The sequence below is a fragment of the Bombina bombina genome, chromosome 1, assembly GCF_027579735.1.
Source record: "Bombina bombina isolate aBomBom1 chromosome 1, aBomBom1.pri, whole genome shotgun sequence".
NCBI lineage: Eukaryota > Metazoa > Chordata > Amphibia > Anura > Bombinatoridae > Bombina > Bombina bombina.
This window is the reverse complement of record NC_069499.1, coordinates 1229158663-1229181675: the sequence shown is the minus strand read 5'-3', so window position 1 is coordinate 1229181675 and position 23013 is coordinate 1229158663. Positions and strand designations below refer to the sequence as shown.

The window sequence follows — 23013 nt, the reverse complement described above, 5'->3', positions numbered from 1 at the left end:
GAGTAGTTATAAAAGGATCAGGTGTCAGACGGATTGTGTCCACCCAGGTGCCTGGGTCGAGTGCTTGTGTGGTTCAGGCAAAGGTTGTGCTCCTCTTACTGTTTTAGCGCAAGCCCCCTTTAGGGATGTGAATTCCTCCTGTAGTGCTTCATGCAGGCTGAGGAAGTGCGCATCTAGCATGGCTTTCACTTCATTCAGGATTAGTTTGGTGTCCAGTGCCATATTGGAAAGACAAAATACAGGTCTCCGTACCCGTTGATATAAGGGGTGACTAGTGATTTTCCTTCTCTTTGTCAATAGTTGTGATTAACGAGTTGTCCAGTTACTATAGAACTGGTTTGATAACCCAGGGTCCTGGGGGGGTATATTGGCGGCAGCTTTGACAGCATTATCAGGCTAGAGAGGCCTCTCAGTCTCGCGGCTAGCTGTAACGCAGTCAGCTGAGGAACATAGGTAAGCCGATATGAGTAAGGTATCTCCAGGCTCCTCTTGGATAGCCCCAGAAAGTGTGACTATGAATCCCAAAAAGAAAATTAAATTAAGGTTGAAAACTAACTCCAAAGTAACTTGTAAGACCTGGAGCTCCTCAAACACACGTCCTACCGCAACAGCTATAGGTTCCGCCCCCCCAAAGCTTACCTTTTTAATGCCAATTGATATTGCCACAGCTGGAACAACAGTAAATAACATGTGCGTCACCAGTCTCCGAAGCTGTTGTCGGATGTATACAAAAACACTGATAAAGTATTCCTTTCGGGGCGCAAAGAGATGGCTACCGGAACACTCCAGGAACTTCCCAAGAGTCCCTGTCTTGTGTTTCTGGTGATGTTGGAGACATCTGGGTAGTGTACAGGGAGGCCCAAAATCCTCTCCATCTCTGTGCACCACAGGACAGGACGTCCTTGTCATCCATAAGCACATGAAATTGCTTTCATTTTCCTTGCTTCAAGAAGTTCAGCTTTTGTGGTGATAGTACAGAATTAAATAAACTTTGGTTTCCTACCATACTCAAGACAATCTTGTAGTTCAAGCTTCGGACTTGCTGTGGGAAACAGTGGCCTGTCCATACCAGGAAGATGATTTAGACAGAAGTAACGAGCTCTGATTGCAGGTGACACATATTTATCGTCAATCATCAAAGGGGTTGCGTGCAGAATATTGCTGATGGCCCCTTATTCACATGTTTGTCCAGAGCCACAACATTTGCAAACAGCCAGAAGAAAGGTCGGTTCTCACCAGCCTTAAGTTGAGCTTCATTTACCAAATGCTGATATTAAAAAAATAGACAAACAGTGCCTTAAAAAACACATTTGCGATATGGATTCACCAGAGCAAGGTCATTGCAAGTACTTCCCACGATAAAAAAATTAAAATACCACAACTCCGCAATCTTCCCCTTCACATTATTATTGTCACACTCCATTGTACTCCTATGCCCAGCTCCCTGCTCTTGTTTTTGTTGAGGGTCCTGGAGCCTCTGCTAAAAAGGCCTATGGATAAAGAAGTGTACTGGGTGTCTATTCAATGTTTTTTTAGATTTCCCGGTTGCAACTAATTATCTCTGTGTTTCTAAAATCAATGCCTTTCCTGTAATCTATTATTCAAAAGGATGACATATGTCCTCTTTCATGCTGCTGTTTCGGTTGAGGCTCCGGGACCCTCTTATTAAAAAGGCCTAAGGATAAATAAGTGTACTGGGTGTCTAATCAATGTTTTTTTCTATTTCCCGGTTGCAACTAATGATCTCTGGGTTTCTAAAATCAATGCCTTTCCTGTAATCTATTATTCAAAAGGATGACATATGTCCTCTTTCATGCTGTTGTTTCGGTTGAGGCTCCGGGACCCTCTTATTAAAAAGGCCTAAGGATAAATAAGTGTACTCGGTGTCTAATCAATGTTTTTTTCTATTTCCCGGTTGCAACTAATGATCTCTGTGTTTCTAAAATCAATGCCTTTCCAGTAATCTATTATTCAAAAGGATGACATATGTCCTCTTTCATGCTGTTGTTTCGGTTGAGGCTCCGGGACCCTCTTATTAAAAAGGCCTAAGGATAAATAAGTGTACTGGGTGTCTAATCAATGTTTTTTTCTATTTCCCGGTTGCAACTAATGATCTCTGGGTTTCTAAAATCAATGCCTTTCCTGTAATCTATTATTCAAAAGGATGACATATGTCCTCTTTCATGCTGTTGTTTCGGTTGAGGCTCCGGGACCCTCTTATTAAAAAGGCCTAAGGATAAATAAGTGTACTGGGTGTCTAATCAATGTTTTTTTCTATTTCCCGGTTGCAAATAATGATCTGTGGGTTTCTAAAATCAATGCCTTTCCTGTAATCTATTATTCAAAAGGATGACATATGTCCTCTTTCATGCTGTTGTTTCGGTTGAGGCTCCGGGACCCTCTTATTAAAAAGGCCTGAGGATAAATAAGCGTACTGGGTGTCTAATCAATGTTTTTTTCTATTTCCTGGTTGCAACTAATGATCTGTGGGTTTCTAAAATCAATGCCTTTCCTGTAATCTATTATTCAAAAGGATGACATATGTCCTCTTTCATGCTGTTGTTTCGGTTGAGGCTCCGGGACCCTCTTATTAAAAAGGCCTGAGGATAAATAAGTGTATTGGGTGTCTAATCAATGTTTTTTTCTATTTCCCGGTTGCAAATAATGATCTGTGGGTTTCTAAAATCAATGCCTTTCCTGTAATCTATTATTCAGAAGGATGACATATGTCCTCTTTCATGCTGTTGTTTCGTTTGAGGCTTCCGGGACCCTCTTATTAAAAAGGCCTAAGGATAAATAAGTGTACTGGGTGTCTAATCAATGTTTTTTTCTATTTCCCGGTTGCAAATAATGATCTGTGGGTTTCTAAAATCAATGCCTTTCCTGTAATCTATTATTCAAAAGGATGACATATGCCCTCTTTCATGCTGTTGTTTCGGTTGAGGCTCCGGGACCCTCTTATTAAAAAGGCCTGAGGATAAATAAGTGTACTGGATGTCTAATCAATGTTTTTTTCTATTTCCTGGTAGCAACTAATGATCTCTGGGTTTCTAAAATCAATGCCTTTCCTGTAATCTATTATTCAAAAGGATGGCATATGTCCCCTTTCATGCTGTTATTTCGGTTGAGGCTCCGGGACCCTCTTATTAAAAAGGCCTAAGGATAAATAAGTGTACTGGGTGTCTAATCAATGTTTTTTCTATTTCCCGGTTGCAAATAATGATCTGTGGGTTTCTAAAATCAATGCCTTTCCTGTAATCTATTATTCAAAAGGATGCCACACGTCCTCTTTCATGCTGTTGTTTCGGTTGAGGCTCCGGGACCCAATTATTAAAAAGGCCTAAGGATAAAGAAGTGTACTGGGTGTCCAATCAATGTTTTTTTCTATTTCCCGGGTCATATAAATGATCTCTGGGATTCTAAAATCAATGCCTTAACTGTAATCAATTGTTCACAAGGATGCCATATGTCCTCTTTCATGCTGTTGTTTCTGTTGAGGCTCCGGGAGCCTCTTATAAAAAGGCCTAAGGATAAAGAAGTGTGCTGGGTGTCCAATCAATGTTTTTTTTTTATTTCACAGTTGCAAAAAAATTATCTATGGCTTTGTAAAATCTATGCCTTACCTGTCATCTAATGTTCAAAAGGATGCCATATGTCCTCTTTCCTGCTGTTGTTTTTGTTGGGGGTCCGGAACACTATTCTAAAAAGGCCGAAGGAGAACGACCTGTACTGTACTGGGTGTCCAATCATGTTTTTGTTTTCAATTTCACGGTTCATAATAAATATCACCGTGTAACTAAAATCAATGCCATACCTGTACTCTGTTGTTCAAAAGGACAGAGGCAACTTTCACAGGAGACATACACGCTGCAACAAGCGCTCCTAGAAACTTTGAAAGGACAAAGAAAGTTTCTCATCTATACCTCATTTGGACACGCAAGAACCTTCTTATATGACTTGGAACTGCAAATAAGGTACCTTATTCAAAGTCTGTTGATTAATAATATCGCAAAAGACAAACTAAGTGTTCAATAACTATTGTGATATAATTACTGTGACATACAGAAAACGGCTCAAACACCTAGCCTAAATCTTTTGGTCATATCACAAAAAGGCTTATTTCAAAAAGGCTGAAAATAAACACCTATTGTTGAACCAGGTGTCAATAGTTGTCTTCAACAACGATCTCTAAACAACTGTATTTCTACCAATTATACCTTATTTTCTACCTTTGGTGCATTTTATGAGCGAAAAGCCAAATCTTTTACAAAAAGTATTTTTAAATACCTGCCAAGGTATAAACTGGACTTGCTAATTTTACACACATATATCATATACTAATTGTAGCTACACCTCAATACAATTGGTTGGTACCAACTTTCTCACATAACCACTTTAAGATTAAGCAATTTCGACTGACTGTTTTATATTGATTCTAATAAAAGAATATTATTTTTAACCAATAATCTTTGTATATTTTTTTATTATTATTTTTATTTTTGAATTAGAACTTAATAATTTTAAGATATTATTCTATGAAAATTCTTTAAAAACTAAAAAACGTTTTTTTCTATACATTTATTTATATAAACATAGACATAGAAATACAAATACTACTAAGACCATTGTCATTTGGTAGATATTAAGCCAGTGTTTGCACACAGGCGCACACATATAAGACAATCATAACTGCTACTAAAACTATTTATTCAGATGACTTGGGGTATCTGATTTTTATGTGAAGTATTATCTACCACCAGCGCATAGATTTTTAGTTGTTTAATCATAAATGTTCAAAAGGATGGCATATGTGGTGTTTCATTCTGTTGTGGTTGTTGAGGGTCGTGGCCGTGGGACAGCATATAAAACGGCTGAAGGAGAACAACCTGTACATCCTTGCTCCTCTTTTTAGGCAGGCCAGCTCTTTGCATACATGCCCACAGACTCTGTAACGCATGCCTCTTTTAGGGAGAGGTGCAGCCATAATGCAGGGTCAGAACCTCTGCCTGCAACTGTTATACTCGATTTTGCGAAAGGAAGTAACCTTACCATGGTTCCCTGCACGCACGTATTGTTGTTATATTTTGGTGAGGGTAATCATGATTGCCATGTAGACCACCACCACTGAGAGTCCTGGAAGTAACAGGGATGAGATGGAAGAGCTAAGAATAGTAGAACTTGAAACAACAGAGTTAGCCATGGGTGTTAGTGCAAGACCGCTTGGCTTTTTTTTGGCTTTGGGTGCGGCTATTCATGCAGGCCATATAGAGCTGCCACCATTCGGTGTTGTATCAGGTATTAAACTAATAAGAACAGTACTACCAAAATACAGCCAATGAAGGGCCTTATGAAGACTAAGCCAAGGTTGGATTGTAGTATTTGGTTAGGCTAATCATGATGGCCATGTAGACCACCACCGAGAGTCCTGGAAGTAACAGGGATGATGAGATGAAAGTGCTAAGAATAGTACTACTTGAAACAACAGAGTTAGCCATGGGTGTTAATCCAAGACCGCTTGGATTTATTTTTGTATTGGGTGCGGCTAATCATGCAGGCCATATAGAGCAGCCACCATTCGGTGTTGTATCAGCTATAAAAATAATAAGAACTGTACTATCAAAATACAGCCAATGAAGGGCCTATGAAGACTGAGCAAAGGTTGGATTGTAGTATTTTGTTCGGCTAATCATGATGGCCATGTAGACCACCCGTAAAAGGGATGAAAGTGCTAAGAATAGTACTAATTGAAACAACCGAGTTAGCCATGGGTGTTAGTCTAAGACCACTCGGCTTTTTTTGGGTTTGGGTGCAGCTAATCATGAAGGCCAGATAGACCTGCCACCATTTGGTGTTGTAACAGGTATTAAAATGCCAAGAACAGTACTACTTAACACAACCTACTTACCATGGGTCCCAGAGCATATGTTTGGTTATTATATTTTGTAAGGGTAATCATGCAGGCCATATAGACCTCCACCGATAGGGTGAGTATGAGTAACAGCTATTAAAATGCGAAGGACATTACTAATTAACACAACATAGTTACCATGGGTCGCAGACCAAGAGCAGATGTCTTATTATTATATTTTGTATGGGTAATCATCCAGGCCGTATAGACCTCACCAAATAGGGGGAGTTACAGAGATTAAAGTGCTAAGAATGGTAGTACTTAAAACACAACCTAGTTAAAATGGGTACCAGACCGCATGTCTTATTATTATATTTTTTCAGGGTAATCAGGCAGGCAATATAGAACACCCTCGATAGGGGGGGGGGGGCAGGGATTAAAGTGCTAAGAAAAGTACTAATTAAACCAAGCTAATTATCATGGGTCCAACACCGTGTGTCTTGATGTTATACTTTGTCAGGGTAATCATGCAGGCCATATAGATCTCCCTTGATAGGGGGAGTAACAGGGATTACAGTTATAAGAATAGTACTACTTAAACACAACCTAATTACCATGGGTCCAAGACCAGATGTTTTATTATTATACTTTGTCAGGCTAATCATGCAGGCCATATAGAGCTCCAACAAAAGGGGGGGGGGGGGTAAGAGGGATTCAAGTGATAAGAAAAGTTTTACTTAACACAACAAAATTACCATGGGTCCCAGACCGCGTGTCTTGTTGTTATACTTTGTCAGGGTAATCATAACCGCCATATAGACCTCCACCAATAGGGGGAGTTACAGGGCTGAAAGTGCGAAGAATAGTACTACTTAACACAACCTAGTTGGGTCCAAGAACGCATGTTTAATTATTAGACTTTATCTGGGTAATTATATATCTAACAAATCTATCTATTTCTCTTCTATCGATTCTATCTAACTATCAATCTATGTATATCTATCTATCCTATATATCAATCTATCTTCTGTCTGGGATGTTTTGAGAAAGCCACTTGTGTTTCTGACAAATTTGAAGTAGGAGGACAGAACAATCATCTTCTTCCATCTCCCGGTTCCACAAATGAAGGCCATATAGACCTCATATGATAGGGGGAGTAACAGGTTGTAGTAAAATGTTAAGAATAGTACTACTTAACACACCACGAGTCACAGACCGCATGTCTTATTGTTATACTCTGTCAGGGAAATTATATATATTTCAAATCCATTTATTTATATATCAAATCGATCGAACTATCAAACGTATCGATCAAATGTAGATTGCATCTATTGATCGATGTAATTCGTATCTATAAAATGTATATTACATATTTTGGTTGATGTCATTCGTATCTATAAAATGTATATTGCATCTTTGATTCGATAACATTCTTATCTATCAAATGTATATTGCATCTATTGATCGATGTAATTCGTATCGATCGAATGTATATTGCATCTATTGAGCTATGTACAGTGTATCGATCATATGTATATTGCATCGATTGAGCTATGTTATCTATGTATCTATCTATCAAATCTATCTATCTCGTGGTTGTGCAAGTGGACTGTTTGCGGTTGATTGCGGTGCGTAACACTTGGAGTTTGCTCTGTCACTGTGATGCGGCCGTAACCCTTACACTACCTGATAGATACGACATCATAACTGATGTTTTAAAGCACGTTATTGCAAACAATTTGGGAATGTTAGTTGATTTAGGCCCATTATGGGTTAAAAGCAGACTCTGCATAAACTATGTAATTTTCCATGGGAGTTTTGCCAGGGATCCCCCTCCAGCATGCCACAGTCCAGGTGTTAGTACCCTTGAAACAACTTTTCCATCACTATTGTGGCCAGAAAGAGTCCTTGTAGGTTTTAAAGTTCGCCTGCCTATTGAATTCAATGGCGGTTCGCGAACAATACCGGAAGTTCGAGTCCGCCGTTCACGAACCGAAAATTTTAGGTTCGCGACATCACTAGTGAAAAACTGTCAAAATGCTTTCAGATTAGAGGCGGCCTTCAAGGTCTAAGAAATTAGCATATGAACCTCCTAGGTTTAGCTTTCAATTAAGAATACCAAGAGAACAAAGCAAAATTGGTGATAAAAGTAAATTATAAAGTTGTTTAAAATGACATGTCCTATTTGAATAATTAAAGTTGTTTTTTTTACTTGACTGTGCCTTTAATTTTTCATTGCAAAATGGGATTATTCTCCACCATCTTTGGAGGTCACTTATGGGCCTCAACCAGCTAGTTCAACATTATGTTGGTGGGAGGACAACGTTATTAACATTAATAGAGTATTGAGTAACGCTATATATAGTTAAGTAGTTAGACCTGTATAAGGTGCTTGTGAATAGCATTTAAATAACCTTTATGGAGCTCAATCTGAATCTGCTATCCAGTAGTTATATATTAACTCAGATATGATCAGATTCTAAAAACTGTTTTTATAGTAGCTAATGTTGTAAAATATATTAAAGTAGTGGATTTAAGCGAATAGGATATGTACAGATTGTTGCAGTACTTTTGAATTGCTGGAGGGGGGTGGGGTGGCAAAAGGGCCAGCAGCTATATCATGAAAGAGCTACCTGTATGATATTAAATAAGAGATTTAATCACTGCAGTTCGCTCATGGGTCAAAAAATAAGTAATGAGTTATTAATAAAGGAAGCATTTCGACTTCTGATATAGATTATAATAATTGCTCCATCTGATTGTGTACTACACCCTTCTAACCAGTTGTTAAGTTGACAGTCTGAAAATGGAAGTCTAAGTATAACAGCAAAAGTTGTTATCTTAAGTGGGTAACTCAAACATCCCTTAATCATTATGCCATTGTTAAAAGCTGTGAAGGCAAATGCTAATTAAGGTAAAGAGCTACAGGGTGGAGCTAGCCACTGAAGCGATCAGACGTGTTTCCCTGAGGCTCCCACTTATAATCATAATATACCTATACATATTGAGATTCCTTTGGGGGAAAAAATCTATGCTATCCCTTTTAAACTTCACCCTTAAGAGCCGTGCTCACAAAGTCGACATATCTGGGTGATTTTTCAACACGAGAGCTGTGGAGCAGCACTCCTTTATTAAGCGACCCTGGCAGCGGGAAACAGCGTACATTTCACACAGACTGACTCCTATCTGTTTATGGAGTAGAAATGTTAATCGGAGGGATCTTACTCTATCTATAGCTCAGAAGATTCAAGTAAGTTGTTGCATTGTGTGCTGTTTTTGAGATCAGGGCTGCTGAACCCCCCTCCTCCTACCTATCTGTCAAGAGGGACAGAATATTATACACAGCAAGTCTAAACTGGTGTGCCCTTTCACACACATTAAAATGGATTGCAGGCTATACAACTCAGTTGCGAAGTGGCATGGATTCCCTAGACCGATGGGAAAGTGTAGAGTTCCAGCTCCTGGAGGTTCATTTTGAGGGCATCAAACAGAGCCTAAATAGAGTCTTGGAACGTGTACAGCAATTCTCACAAATTTTACCGCATCCTTCCCAAAATGGAGATTTCCGTGATCGGCCCGTCCCTGCAGATGCATCTGATAGAGAAACAGACGAACCTGTCTATTATGATCCGACACCAAAAGTGGTTGTCTTACCGCGCGCTCTGCATTGAACCTCTTGCTTTGAGGCCACCTCTCTGGACTTTTGCTGGACGCTGCCCTACAATTAATTGACTCTGAGTGCGGTCATACAAGTTGTCATACATGCTGTCTCCTAATGGACAGGGTCAGTAAATGGGGGAAACTATACATAGGACTCAGTGCGTTTGCTAGGGACAATCTGGCTACAAGTAGTCACTCCACCGGATTCATGGAAACTGACACGTCACCTTCACGCTGTGAGACATGGAAGAACACAGGGTGTGAGAACACCACCATTATAATCTGGCAAGATTTCCTGAGGACTGGGGTGGGCTAGAAAATGGAGGACTCAACAGCAGTACGCACACTAGAGTTATCCTATTTTATTATGCTAGATATTAGCCCTTTTGATGATTTTACATCCTTTCATAGTGTTATAACAATAAGTCTGGATAACAGTTAAATATTTGCTTAGCTCAGTTTTACTTGTTGTATAATACTAGTTTCTTACACGAGTGTTAATGCTGACATGTTTTAGATGTATCCCATATTTCTACCCACGTGTCATCAGCAGATTGGTGGACTTTAGCTCTTTTTGGGTGAAGAATTATATTTACTTTATGTCATGACTACCGACTACTTTTATGGGTACTTCCACATGATAAATATCTTGGTTGATGACCGACAGATCCCTCCTGAATACCTAACTACATAAATCACCCTGTTACTGATGTCGCCGGCGGCCGAGGCGACCTCCTACTTAATGTAGAACGAGCGAGGCACATCAGTGTCTATGTTTTTACAAACACCTGGTTAAGAAGTAGATCACCCTCACCTAGCGATACTTCCCCCTGAAGTAAGCAATCTTTATGTGTCCACCCTGAGCGCCTGGTAGATGTGTTTTATTGTATATATTCACATTGTGGAATGTTATAAGCACAAGCATAAATGTTAAAAGGTAAATGGGGCTATGTATTCTGTCTTTCATAGGCTAGCGATCTCAGGGATCATGTTGCTACACAGCAGCATCCGTTATATTTATTTTTCCAGCTGCATGGGTACATTTTGGGCTGTATTTTACAATGCCCCTAAGCTTAAATTAACTCTCCATCTCTTTAATCAACTAAAAAGTAATAATGATTTAGTCTAGTATTATTGAGATGCTGCTCCTATGTCTACCTACACCTAAAACCTAGTTTGATGTTTTACTAGAACTGCTCCACATAGAGTTTATACTAAGTCTTTATACTTTCATTCGTATTGGTTTTGATGATGGATCTTTTCCCAAACATAACTTCAATATAGAACTGTACTCCTAAAATATGTTACTCTATGCTTTTAGAGGATTCTGTATTTAATTGTTTAACATTAGGACCTACCCAATTTCTGTTGCAGCTGATTTCCCTGTCGCTGGGTATAGGGCCCATGCCTGTGTGATAGGGTCCAGTTGTATAAGATGGTAGAACTCAACTCCTCATCTAGTATAGTTTTGGTACACCCAGACCCCTGTTTTAATCTTTACAGTTCTATTATATGAAAACCAATTGTATAAACATCATTATTAAGTAAACTGAAATAACTGTATTTATTGGGCGCAGACCACACATCACAATTACTGGGGAAAACATTATTAACATCTTTTGTTGGTTTTTCTCTTTGATATAGTTTTGTGCCTATAACCCGTTGCTGTTGCTACACTTAGCTTAAGTGCTTATAGTAAGAGGAGTTCCTGTTTAGTTCATGTTATGACCCCCCCCCCTCATATTATAGTACTCTGGGTTGATTTGATTCACCTAATCTTTCAGTATGGTATCCCTTGAAATTACCATAACGACAATAATTACTACCAATATATTAAACTAACTAACACATTTACTTACATATTGAAGTCAGAACCTCATGTTCTATTTTATACTATAATTCTGTGTAGAATTCTATGTTTATACACTTTTAAGTCACATGGTGGTTCTAGTCTAGTATGGTTAATACTTAATTACTTATTTTCCCACATTATAAACAACGTATATGTTATTCTCCTTTATCAAGGTGGGAAAGTATTCTTTCACATATTTTTAGTATGACATCACTTATATTAATTATGTTAACAACCTTATAAGTCATTCAGAAATTGTAATATCCTCGAGATGTTTCTTTATCCTCAAATTAACAGGTTGTTTATGCTCAGTTTACATTTTTTGTTTACTTTGTTATTGCATTTCCCTATGCAACGTCTATATAAAGAATTAGGCCCAAGAGAGGTTTAAAATGTTCATTAAAGGGACAGTCTAGTATAAATTAAACTTTCATTATTCAGATAGGACTTTTAATTTTAATCAACTTTCCAATTTACTTTTATCATCAAATTTGCTTTTTTCTCTTGGTATTCTTAGTTTAAACTAAACATAGGTAGGCTCATATGCTAATTTCTAAGCCTTTGAGGGCTGCCTCTTATCGCATGCTTTTTAAATCTCTTTTCAACACAAAGAGACAGAAAGTACATGTGGTTCCTAGATACAAGGTAATCACAGAGGTAAAAAGTATATTAATATAACCGTGTTGGTTATGCAAAACTGGGGAATGGGTAATAAAGGGATTATCTATCTTTTAAAACAATAACAATTCTATGGTAGACTGTCCCTTTAAGGGAAATATTTCTAAGAAAAATGTGAAAACATAAAGTTCATCTTTTGAATATTTAAATGTTTTTGTACGGCATCAGATTAGATTGTAAACATATATTGAGACATTTGATCTGTCCCTGCACTAAATGCTTGAGGTACCATAGGAACAGGTGCAGTCCTTGTATGTTTATTTTGGATGCATACTGTAAATTGTTGTTGTGTTATGTTTTATAACTTGCTGAAGATAATTGTCTGTATGCTTACATGACAACCTTAATAAAAATTATTTAAAAAAAAAAAGACTAAGAGATACCCGTGGTTGTAGAATATAAGTTGCGTCAAATATTTATAGTTATTCCAAGTTACTTAAAAATTATATTTAAACTGATAGCTATAATACCATAGAGCTATAAGGGGCGAATTATCATTGTGCGAATGGATATGATTCAATATTGCAGATCATGTCCGCTGCAAATTGATAAATGCCAACAGCATACGCTCTCGGCATTTATCATTGCACCAGCAGTTCTTGTGAACTGCTAGCGCAATACCGCCCCCTGCAGATTCACGTAGCAAAGGGTGTCAATCAACCTGATCGTATTCGATCGGGTTGATTTCTGGCGATGTCTGTCCGCACCCTTAGAGCAGGCGGACAGGTTATGGAGCTGCTTCATAACTTGTGTTTCCGGCGAGCCTGAAGGCTCACCAGAAACATGGGGTATCAAGTTCCATACAAAGCTTGATAAATATGCCCCATAGTGACTAAAATAAAGGTTCTGCAGTCTTAAAATAAATAGGGACTATTAAAACCTAAATTGGTTAAGAACCAAAATATGGATATGCCAATACCAAATTGTTTTCCACTTTCTTGGATATGTAGATTCTGTCACTCGGGTATGGGCCCTATACCCAACAACTGGTGGATCAATTATATTAAGAATTATGTAGGTTCTAGTGGTAAGCTATTCTTTGTCAATAATTTGTAGACGTGATAGTTCCAGCACCTTGGTAATATATTAGGGTTTGTCTATACTTATAGGGATGCTTAAAAATCTGCAAACCTAATAGAACTAAATAGTGTAGCATAAGGGACTATATTAACAGTAGATTTTGAACTCATAAAGGTTCACATGAGTAGGGATACATATATAACAAATTAGTCAGCTATCAAGGCTGTAATAGTGAGATCTTGCAGAAGAGCCGCAATAACATAATGAGTTTATCTTTTAAAGTTAGAGTCATTGTATATACACATCAGTTAGAGATACCGCTACAAGGGAAAATAAAATCCTGCATGGCTTTTGTAACTAACATATAGGATTAAGATAACAGTTCACAACTAAATTTTTGTTAAAGACAAAACAGTTAAAATAACTTTTCAACTAGGAGGTGGGGTCAGCATCAAAACAGGTGTTTATATCAATGTTAAGTAATATGATTAGGAATCATAATATAGAGAAATGTTCAACGTCTGTCATTCAGGAGAACAAGGCATACTAACAAAACAATCATAAGGAATAACCGTTAGGGAGAAAGTCAGAGAGATCAGGCTCAGTCCTTAGTATTGAAACCCCTTTCTATCTTATCAAATACCCGATCTTTGCAGTTCATCTGTAGTATTTAGCTGCTGCAGTCCACAGATTAGAAGGGCTGACTTAGCAACGCTCGTATATCTGGTGGCAATCCCAAAGGTGTAGAGATGGAAACCACGGATCTTAGGAGCTTGTCCACCATCTCTTATGAAGTTAGCACACTGTCACTGTATTAGCTTTACCCCCTTAGTTTGACCGTAAAGGGAATATGTTGTCACATTAGGCTGCCAGAGTGCAGAGTTCTCAACAGGTGTGTTCTTATCTTCTTCATCAATATAATTGCACACAGCATGGCGTAATTTTTCCTTGCCATTGTATGCAGTGTCATCTGCTTGTTGGAGATATCCATTATGGCCGCCGGCACTCTGGGGAACACATTCATCTGCGTATCTGCTATGAAGAGTGTCAATCTCAGTGTTTTCATAGCCAGGGTCTATAAGCCAGTCAGCCCCTTGTGTATAAGCGTCATCGTTGACTGTTGCATCCCCATATGACCTACGCAATGCCAGCGCCAGGCTGGAGAAATGAGCCGCAGGGAGATGCGCCATCGCCGATTCCCAATCATCTGAGGCCTCCATCATGGTTAGTTTTCTATTGCAAACTCAGATCCAGAAACTGCCAGTCAATCTCCTGGGATGTTCAGTGACTCTGGGTGCTATAGGGATCTATTTTTAGTGCATAAGAGCTTTTTTCCTAAAGTCAAAGCTGTCTTTTAATCTGTTTATTGTCGGGAGCTCTTTACATGTACGTCTTGCTTCATTGGTAGCTGGCTCCGTCCCCTTAGATATGCTTTTAAACTAAGGATACCAAGAGAATGAAGCAATTTAGATTATAGAAGCAAATTGGAAAGTAGTTTAAAATCACATGCTCTGTCTGAATCACAACAGAAATTTTTTTGGTTCCATTTCCCTTTTAAGTAAGATGCGTGTTAATATAATTTAAAAATGAAATATAAAACAAATACTGTATTTTGGAAGTTTTTGGTAATAGCTCTTATTTCAAACTTATAAACCAAAAATATGTATTGTGGCTATTTAATGTCCCTTTAAGTAAGCCAAAGCAATTTATAGCTTATTATATTCCTGTGTGAGCATTGTTTAATTGTTGTTTTTTTCCAGGAACTAAAGAAATGATCTGAAAAACATTTGAATGTAATAGTAATTAAGGTGGGTAAGTCAGTAATTACTTGTCATTATAGTTAACAGGAATCTGCAACTGTATTTAAGACTCTTATTTTTTTAAGAAACAGTAGATAAACAGATCTGAAAAATTAAAATAAAAATGCAACAATACGACCAAATTTCATATAAAGTCAATGTAAGAATTGTATATAGATTTGGAATATTTTATGGATTATAGCATTAGCCAAGCGAGCCTATATATAGACACAGAAAATGGCTTCAGACTTGCTGACTCAGATATCCATGGAGAGACCCTTCTGAAAATGAATGTTGCTGATCAGCAGCTCAACTCATCTAAACAACATGATGCTTTTTTATGCTGTTGTGACAATCTACTACCTTTCTGCATAACTGAACAAGACAAAAAAACAGAACAGCAATTTTGGGAAAAATATAGAAAATAGGAAATATGCTATTTTGGGATATATATTATATTTGTAATCTTAATATTCATTTTCATAAGAGGAAGCCAGAAGATGAAGGAAATGTATGAACATGTTAGGAGAGAATACCTGCTTGAATTGACTGATCTGATGTATTTTTATTAAAAAAGATATGTTGTCCTACACTTTTTTTTTTATTAGCTATCATTTACACTAAAGTGATTTAACCTTTGCCTTTTCTTGTCGTATAGATGCCACAGATTCTGCAAGTGTAAATGCCTCAGTAAAGAAGGTGCAGAAACATCTAAATGGAAAAAACGTTATTTGCTTATAAACAATGCATGTTTTTGACCCATAACTCTTTGGAGACCCAGACAACAGAAGACATGATATGAGTCTACACCACCAATGTGGTCGGACCTATGTTAGTGACTCAGGTCAGTCAAAAACTAAAATTAAAAATTATTACTGAAGTAATAGAACCCTTATGTGGTTAAATATGCGTGTTTGTAAAACTGTTGGTCAGTCATTTTGGTTCACTCCCCTTGATAGGCTGATGTGAATTCAGTGGAATTCAGACCCCTGAACTTCCTATTTGCTTTACAGTGATTAGTTGATCAGTGCAGGGTGTTATTTGTATCTGATTCTAATTGATTACAGCAACAACAACAAAAAAAACTTAGATAAACAATACTCAAAAGGGACTGCAAGACAATGGAAAGTGACATTTTTGAAATGCTTTTAAAACATGTATTTTGCATGCTGATCTTTTGCAATGTAGTGATCAATTTCTAATGCATACAAAAAAAAATTATTTTAATGTTCGTTTAAGCTAAGTCACACCAACATGCAAGATGTTATGTTTTAAATGCATTTTGTGCTCATTATTCATTTTAATGTTTTCATTTAAATGATTTATTTTAGGCATACTATCCACTGTTAAAAAGATCTCGTCTGGAAAACACAAAGTCTGCTATTGTTCACATTTCTGCTCTGCTCGGCTTCCTTGAAGAACTTCCCAATTTATTCAAAGCTTTCCCAGTGATCTCTTACCGATGTAGCAAGGTATGTGGGTCAGTCATAAGATGGCATTCACCCTAACCTGTCCACCTGGAAATCAAAAAATATATCCTGGTATGGGAGAATTTAAATTCTAAAAATAATTATATTACTCCCAAGATAGCTATATTTGTTCCAGACCTTATCTATTCCGCTTCCAATAAGATTTCTCTCCACTTTACAAAATAGATTGTTCTACTTTGTGTGCAACAATAGACCTGCTAGAATTAATAAACATATAAGATGTATGCCGCTGAAGGCAGGAGGCCTAGGGGTCCAGAATCTAGCAAAATATCGACACGCAGTATTCCTACAATGCATTATTGATTGGTTCACAAATTTTCACCATAAGGCCTGGGTTAAACTAGAACATGACAACATTAAATTGTCCCACCTAGGTATTTTCTGCTGGCTGGGAAAACATCAGACACCATATAATATTAATATAAATTCAGTTATCTCAGAAACTTTTCTAACCTGGGATAGAATATTAGTAGAATACCCACATATATCATCTAGACCAGTGGTTCTCAACCAAAGTGATCTCAAGGCCCGTTTAATTTGAGCTGGACATGTCCAGGGCCTGGTAGTTTTTTTATATATATATTATATTATATTAATATATATATATATATATATAAAGCAGCAGAAGCGGACTGATCAGCCAGGCAAATAGGACCTGGGCCGAAGGACCAGCAGGTAGGGGGGCCCACAAATGGCATCTCCACTGATCCTGGTGCGTTCCTTAAAGGGACACTGAAACCAATTTTTTTCTTTTGTGATTCAGATAGAACATGCAATTTTAAGCAACTTTCTAATTTACGTCTATTATCAATTTTTCTTTGTTCTCTTGCTATCTTTATTTGAAAAAGAAGGCACAGGACCCTGGACAGCACTTGTTTATTGGTGGGTGAATTTTTCCACAAATCAGCAAGAACAACCCAGGTTGTTCACCAAAAACGGGTCGGCATTTAAACTTACATTCTTGCTTTTTAAATAAAGATACCAAGAGAATGAAGAAAATTTGATAATAGGATTAAATTAGAAAGTTGCTTAAAATTTCATGCTCTATTTGAATCACTAAAGAAAAAAAATTGGGTTCAGTGTCCCTTTAAGCTGGAGTTTTCAGTTGCCCTATTAGTAACTAAGCAGTTAAGTGTGGGTTTAATGGGGGCCCTGGAGTGTGGGGGTCCTGCCGGGGGTCTGTCGCTGTGAGGGCCATGGAGTGTGGGGTCTGGCCCTGAAGGCTGGAGGCCCTTTATCTGGCCTTTAATGTTGGGGGTCCTGGCTCTGGAGGTTGAGGGGCATGTTGGGGGCAGGGCAGGGAGGCTACCATGTTCATTTGCATAACATTGAATACATTTGGGTCAGTGTGAGACAGTTTTCCTGGGGCCTTGATTGGTCTCAGTCTGCCCCTGGTGTGCAGTGGGGGCATGACAGGTTGGGGCCCACCAGCAGGGCTATCACGGCCCGGTACTGGGCCACGGCCCGGCTGTTGAGAAACCAGGATCTAGACACTCCCCTATTACACCTTTAACAGATAATGAAGAATTTAGCCTAGGATCCGATTATATAGGTAAGAGTATTAATGCGGATCACAGAGCCCTGATGGTTCATCACTAACAACCTGAGTATATTTAAACAATGGTTTTCATTATACCAATGTCATTCTTTTATTAGAAAACATCCTGGAAGGAGGAATCTTCCAAGACCCATGACTGCTTTTGAGCTACTTTGCAAATCCATGGTACCCATTAGAGGAAACAAACGTAAGTAGCACCTGCTGTGTTAAGTTATATATCCAATATCACGTGTAGCAGACCTTGTCTCTCACCCCTCATACGGCTGTATATGTCAAATAAACACCCCGCCTTCAAAAACAGACAGTCACTTAATATCTCCCTGTGAGGAATAAAATGAGCCATTTTTGAAAATAAATCAACCACCACTAATATGGTATTATAATTTGATGATGTCGGTAAATCGACTATGTAATCCATAGCAATATCCATCCACGGTCTCTCTGGTATTGGAAGTGAGAGTAGATAACCATAGGGTAGTTTGTGTTGATGTTTCTTTGTGATACAAGTAGAGCAGGTTTGAATGTACCGTGTAACAGTGTCAACCATCTTAGGCCACCAATAATCTCTCTTTAATAAATGCAATGTCTTATGGACCCCTGGATGACCTGCTAGAAGTGAGTCATGTGCAGAGCCAACAATTTCCTCTCTGAGGGTCTCTGGAATGTATAATAGATTGTCATAGTAATACAAGCCATCAGAATGTTTAGACAAACCCATTTGTGGTAAAGAGGAATCTTGTGTTAACTGTTGTTTTGATGCAGTTTTGAAACCTGTAGTTAGACAGATAATTCTATCTGAGGGTATAATGGAAACCGGGGTTTCTACATTGAGTAGTTTAGGATCTTTTCGTGAGAGAGAATCTGCCTTGAGATTCTTTGATCCAGGACGATACGTTATTATGTAATTAAATCGTGAAAAAAAAAAAGACTCCATCGGACCTGATGCGAAGTCAAGGTTTAATTGGATCTCAAAAACTCTAGATTCCGATGGTCAGTGTATATTAGAAGGGATGTTGTGTTCCTTCCAAAAGATGCCTCCAAAACTCCAGAGCTGATTTGATAGTGAAGAGTTCCTTATCACCTATACCATAGTTGATTTCTGCTGAACTCATAACCCTGGAATAGTAGGATATTGGGTGAAGGGGATCCTTTGGAGACTTTCTTTGGGAGAGGATAGCCCCTAGAGCATACATGGAAGCATCAACCTCAAGCGTATATTGACGACTGGGATCTGGGAACTGCAGAATTGGTGCTGTAATAAATTTATCTTTAAGAGTTTTGAAAAAATCATCAGCTGATTGATTCCAAACAAATTTCACATGTTTACGAGTTAAGTAAGTCAGAGGTTGAACTATATGTGAAAATCCTTTAATGAATTTTCTGTAAAAATTCACAAATCCTGGAAACCTCTGGATTTCTTTTTTGTTACGGGGAACAGGCCAATTTGTGACAGCATCAACTTTACTAGACTCCATAGATATACCTGAGGGCGAAATATGATACCCCAGGAACGAAATGGTATCAGTGTTAAATATACACTTTTCAAGCTTAGCAAAGAGACGATGAATTCTTAGTCGTGACAAAACTTGTTTCACATGACATAGATGATTTTCATAAGAATCTGAAAATATAAGAATATCATCTAGGTAAATGACTATACATACATCTAAAAGATCGTGAAACACATCATTTATGAAACACTGAAATGTCGCCGGGGCGTTACATAAGCCAAACGGCATTACAGTGTATTCATAAAGACCGTAACGTGTCCGGAAAGCTGGCAACCACAAATACCCTGCTCTCATCCTGATCAAATTGTAGGCACCTCGAAGATCTAATTTTGTATAAATAATGGCACCACGTAACCGTTCTATCAGTTCAAGAATGAGAGGCAGGGGGTATCTATTCTTTTTTGTGCATTTGTTGAGCTGCCTGTAGTCTATTATTGGTCGTAGACTACCATCCTTATTTTTGACAAAAACATTGCTGCCCCAACTGAGGAAGTGGAGGGTCTAATAAATCCTTTCTTCAGATTTTCGTCTAAGTAATCATTCAAATGGACTAATCACAGGTTCTGGGGTGGTTTCCACTACAGGGGGTTTATTGGCAAGATGTTGATTTCCTATAGTTCTCATTTTCCAATTGTATTTCCCTTAACCCCTGAATCATGTGGTCCATACTCTGAGCAAGGGAACCAACCCTGTTGGAGAGTTCTGTAATATCCATAATAACAGGATACTAATATTTTTTTTAGGGCTTGGTAATATGTGATGATTTATACAAACTAGTATCCTGGTATTTCTTTTTGCAGGACCACTCAGTCTCACACCTTACCTCGGGTTCAATAGGATCTAACTTATGGAACCCTGTTGTGCTCATAGAACTGAGGGTCACTACTGTAAGGATACAGTGTGAAGATGTTATTTTTAAAACTGAATTTAGTAATGAGTTAATCCAATACTGTGGTACTTGATATAGAAATGCATTAATTTCAAACTTTCAGTAAATCAATTTTATGTAAGACTCTCTTCCAGGTAAAGTTCAATCTTGCAGTCCAATCAAATAAAATATTTACATGAATTTACTCACACAATCACGCAAACTTCAGCTTATGTCGTGAAGGAATTTTCAGAGTATATATCACGCATTAAGTCTGAGCAGTGAAAGTTCCCCAAATAATATGCAGGTGCAAGCATAGGCAAAAATTAGCAAGCTTTAGTGGTTAGTTGCGTCTGGAGAGTAGCTTTATAGTGTGATTAAGACAAAGTCACTTTGTAAGCAGTCAAACAGACAAGATTACCTTAAGCTTGGTTGCATATATAAATGAACAGACAGACATCCTTAATGATAATATATATATATATATATATATATATATATACACACAGACCGGCTTTTCCTTAGTCCAAATATGTACAGACCGGATTTCCAGAGGGTGAGTAAGCAGGTAACCAGAGGAGTAGCTGAGCTGACAGCGTGAGCAGGAGGTTTGTGTGTGCGGCAGCAGCCGTTGAATGAGGAGACAAGCCGGGCGTGACGTCACACGCCAGTAACGGAGCAGGCAAGTAAGAGAGAATCCAACAGCAAACAAACAATGAGACTTGCGCAGCAATAACACAGAAGCAAATTGCAGGAAGTGTCCCAGAGTGCTTGTGATGCAGTGAAGGAGAGAACTCCAGAATATGGAAATCCTAACTTAGACAGCTAGGAAAATGGCTGGGTATGTAACGATCAGCTTACACAGAGTATCTGAGCAAATTACCAAGCAAGGTACAACACTAGGTGGAGCCTTATATACAGATATGGAAATTAGGATTTAAAGGTACAGTGAGGTATAGGGCTCAATCCCTGACACTCTTGTTGTTGCCGATATGTTAATATGGTGATCCTGTAATTCACGACTCCAGTGTCTTTTTGATACAGTGTAAAAATATGCAAATAAAAACACAAACTCAGCAGCGCTGTTATGTTGCAAAATGAGGGCTGACACACAACTACAATAGAATTAGTGTTTAAAGATACAAATAAAGATTAAAAAGTCCTTTATATGAAACAATATATAACAATATTGCCAGAAAAAAAATATACACTGGAGTCCCAATCAGTCCAATACAGGAATCTGAAATGGTAGACAACTGCCCACTGCTCCTAGTAAAGAGTCTAGTGCTGCTTTCCTTAGACCGTGATAGATACTTGGTCTTCTCAGCCGTAACACTAGAACAACAAAACAGAACAAGCGCACCTGCAACTAACGGCATCAACTTTATTTCGTCAAACGGCTGACAATAAAAATTGCACTTACTAGAAGTTAAAATAGAAATGCTCCACAAGTCGTCTGTTAGTTGTTGACAGATCGTTCTCTTAGGGAATGTGTAGCAGATTATTGAGTTCTCCACAAACTCCTGATGTCGATAGGCTTAACAACCTCGTATAACAGGTTGGCTGATGATGAGCTGTACGTCTTTCCCTGCTCCCTGAACGCATTTAGTCTGTTCACAGACAGACTTTCTCAACAGTATGTAAGAGCGATCTGGCAAAGGCTAACAGACTGTATTTACAGGGACGGCTTGTGGAGCACTTGTATTTTAACTTCTAGTAATTGCAATTTTTATTGTCAGCAGTTTGACAAAATAAAGTTGATGACGTGTGAGTCTCAGGTGCACTTTTTCTGTTTTGTTGTTCTTGTGTAAAAAAATTATGTTGACAGTGGAATAATATGTGAATAGATTTCTATACATTTCTGTGACACGTACATTGGAAAAATTGTTTATACACCTGATTGAAAGTGAAAAAAAAAAACGTATCGATAGATCCTATTTTTTGGGGGCTTTTTCCTGACACATATAATTGGCTAGGAGTGCCAATAAATACCTGACATTGAGGCTTGCAATTTGCCATTAACAAAGCTGGGTGAGACGCGTGTCAGGCTGTCCTGGTGAGCCCTGTTTATTGATGTAATCTGATTTTTTTTATATTAATTTTGATTTATCAAAGGGAAACTAGCACCGGGAATACCCATAGGTTTTAAATAATTACAGTGAGGTGACATGAAAGGTTAGTAAGATTGCCATTACTTTTTGGCTCCAGTGTGGATTACTTAATAGTCACAGATAGGTCAGTGTGAGGGATTTTTTTTCTTTTTTCGTGGTTAGTTATCCATGTTGTGCTTTTTCCATGGTTATAATTGTGTTTTTATTTGTTTTGGGAGTCTTGGCTTTGGGCTTACCAGTTGTGTTTTAAAACTCTTATCTCCAATAAAAGTCATGTTTTAGTAATTAATTTTGTTTACATTCTGTGGATTTGTTAGACTCAGATGGCGTTACTCTCCTTGAGTGCTTAGGGGATGCTTCTTTTTTTTATATCTGTGCTATAGTCTGGTAAATTTAGATTGATTCAGCATCTATCATTTCCAAAGGGAAGCTCGGTTAATGACTGTAACCCTCCTGAATTGACTTTGGTGAAGTAAGCGTCGTTTGACCACACAATTGGTCAGAACAGCCGGTAGGCATGCCTTAATGGCGAATGTGGACATTGAGGTGGCCTTTCGCTTATTATTGTCTGTCATAAGTTGTTGGGTTGTTTTTTTGAGGGCACCTTTTATGTAGACC

The 23013-nt window shown here is 38.1% G+C and overlaps 1 pseudogene; it reads left to right on the top strand.

Annotated features, from left to right (window-relative positions):
• The window catches only part of LOC128664161 (uncharacterized), a 127951-nt pseudogene that overhangs the window by 98021 nt on the left and 6917 nt on the right, over window positions 1-23013 (top strand).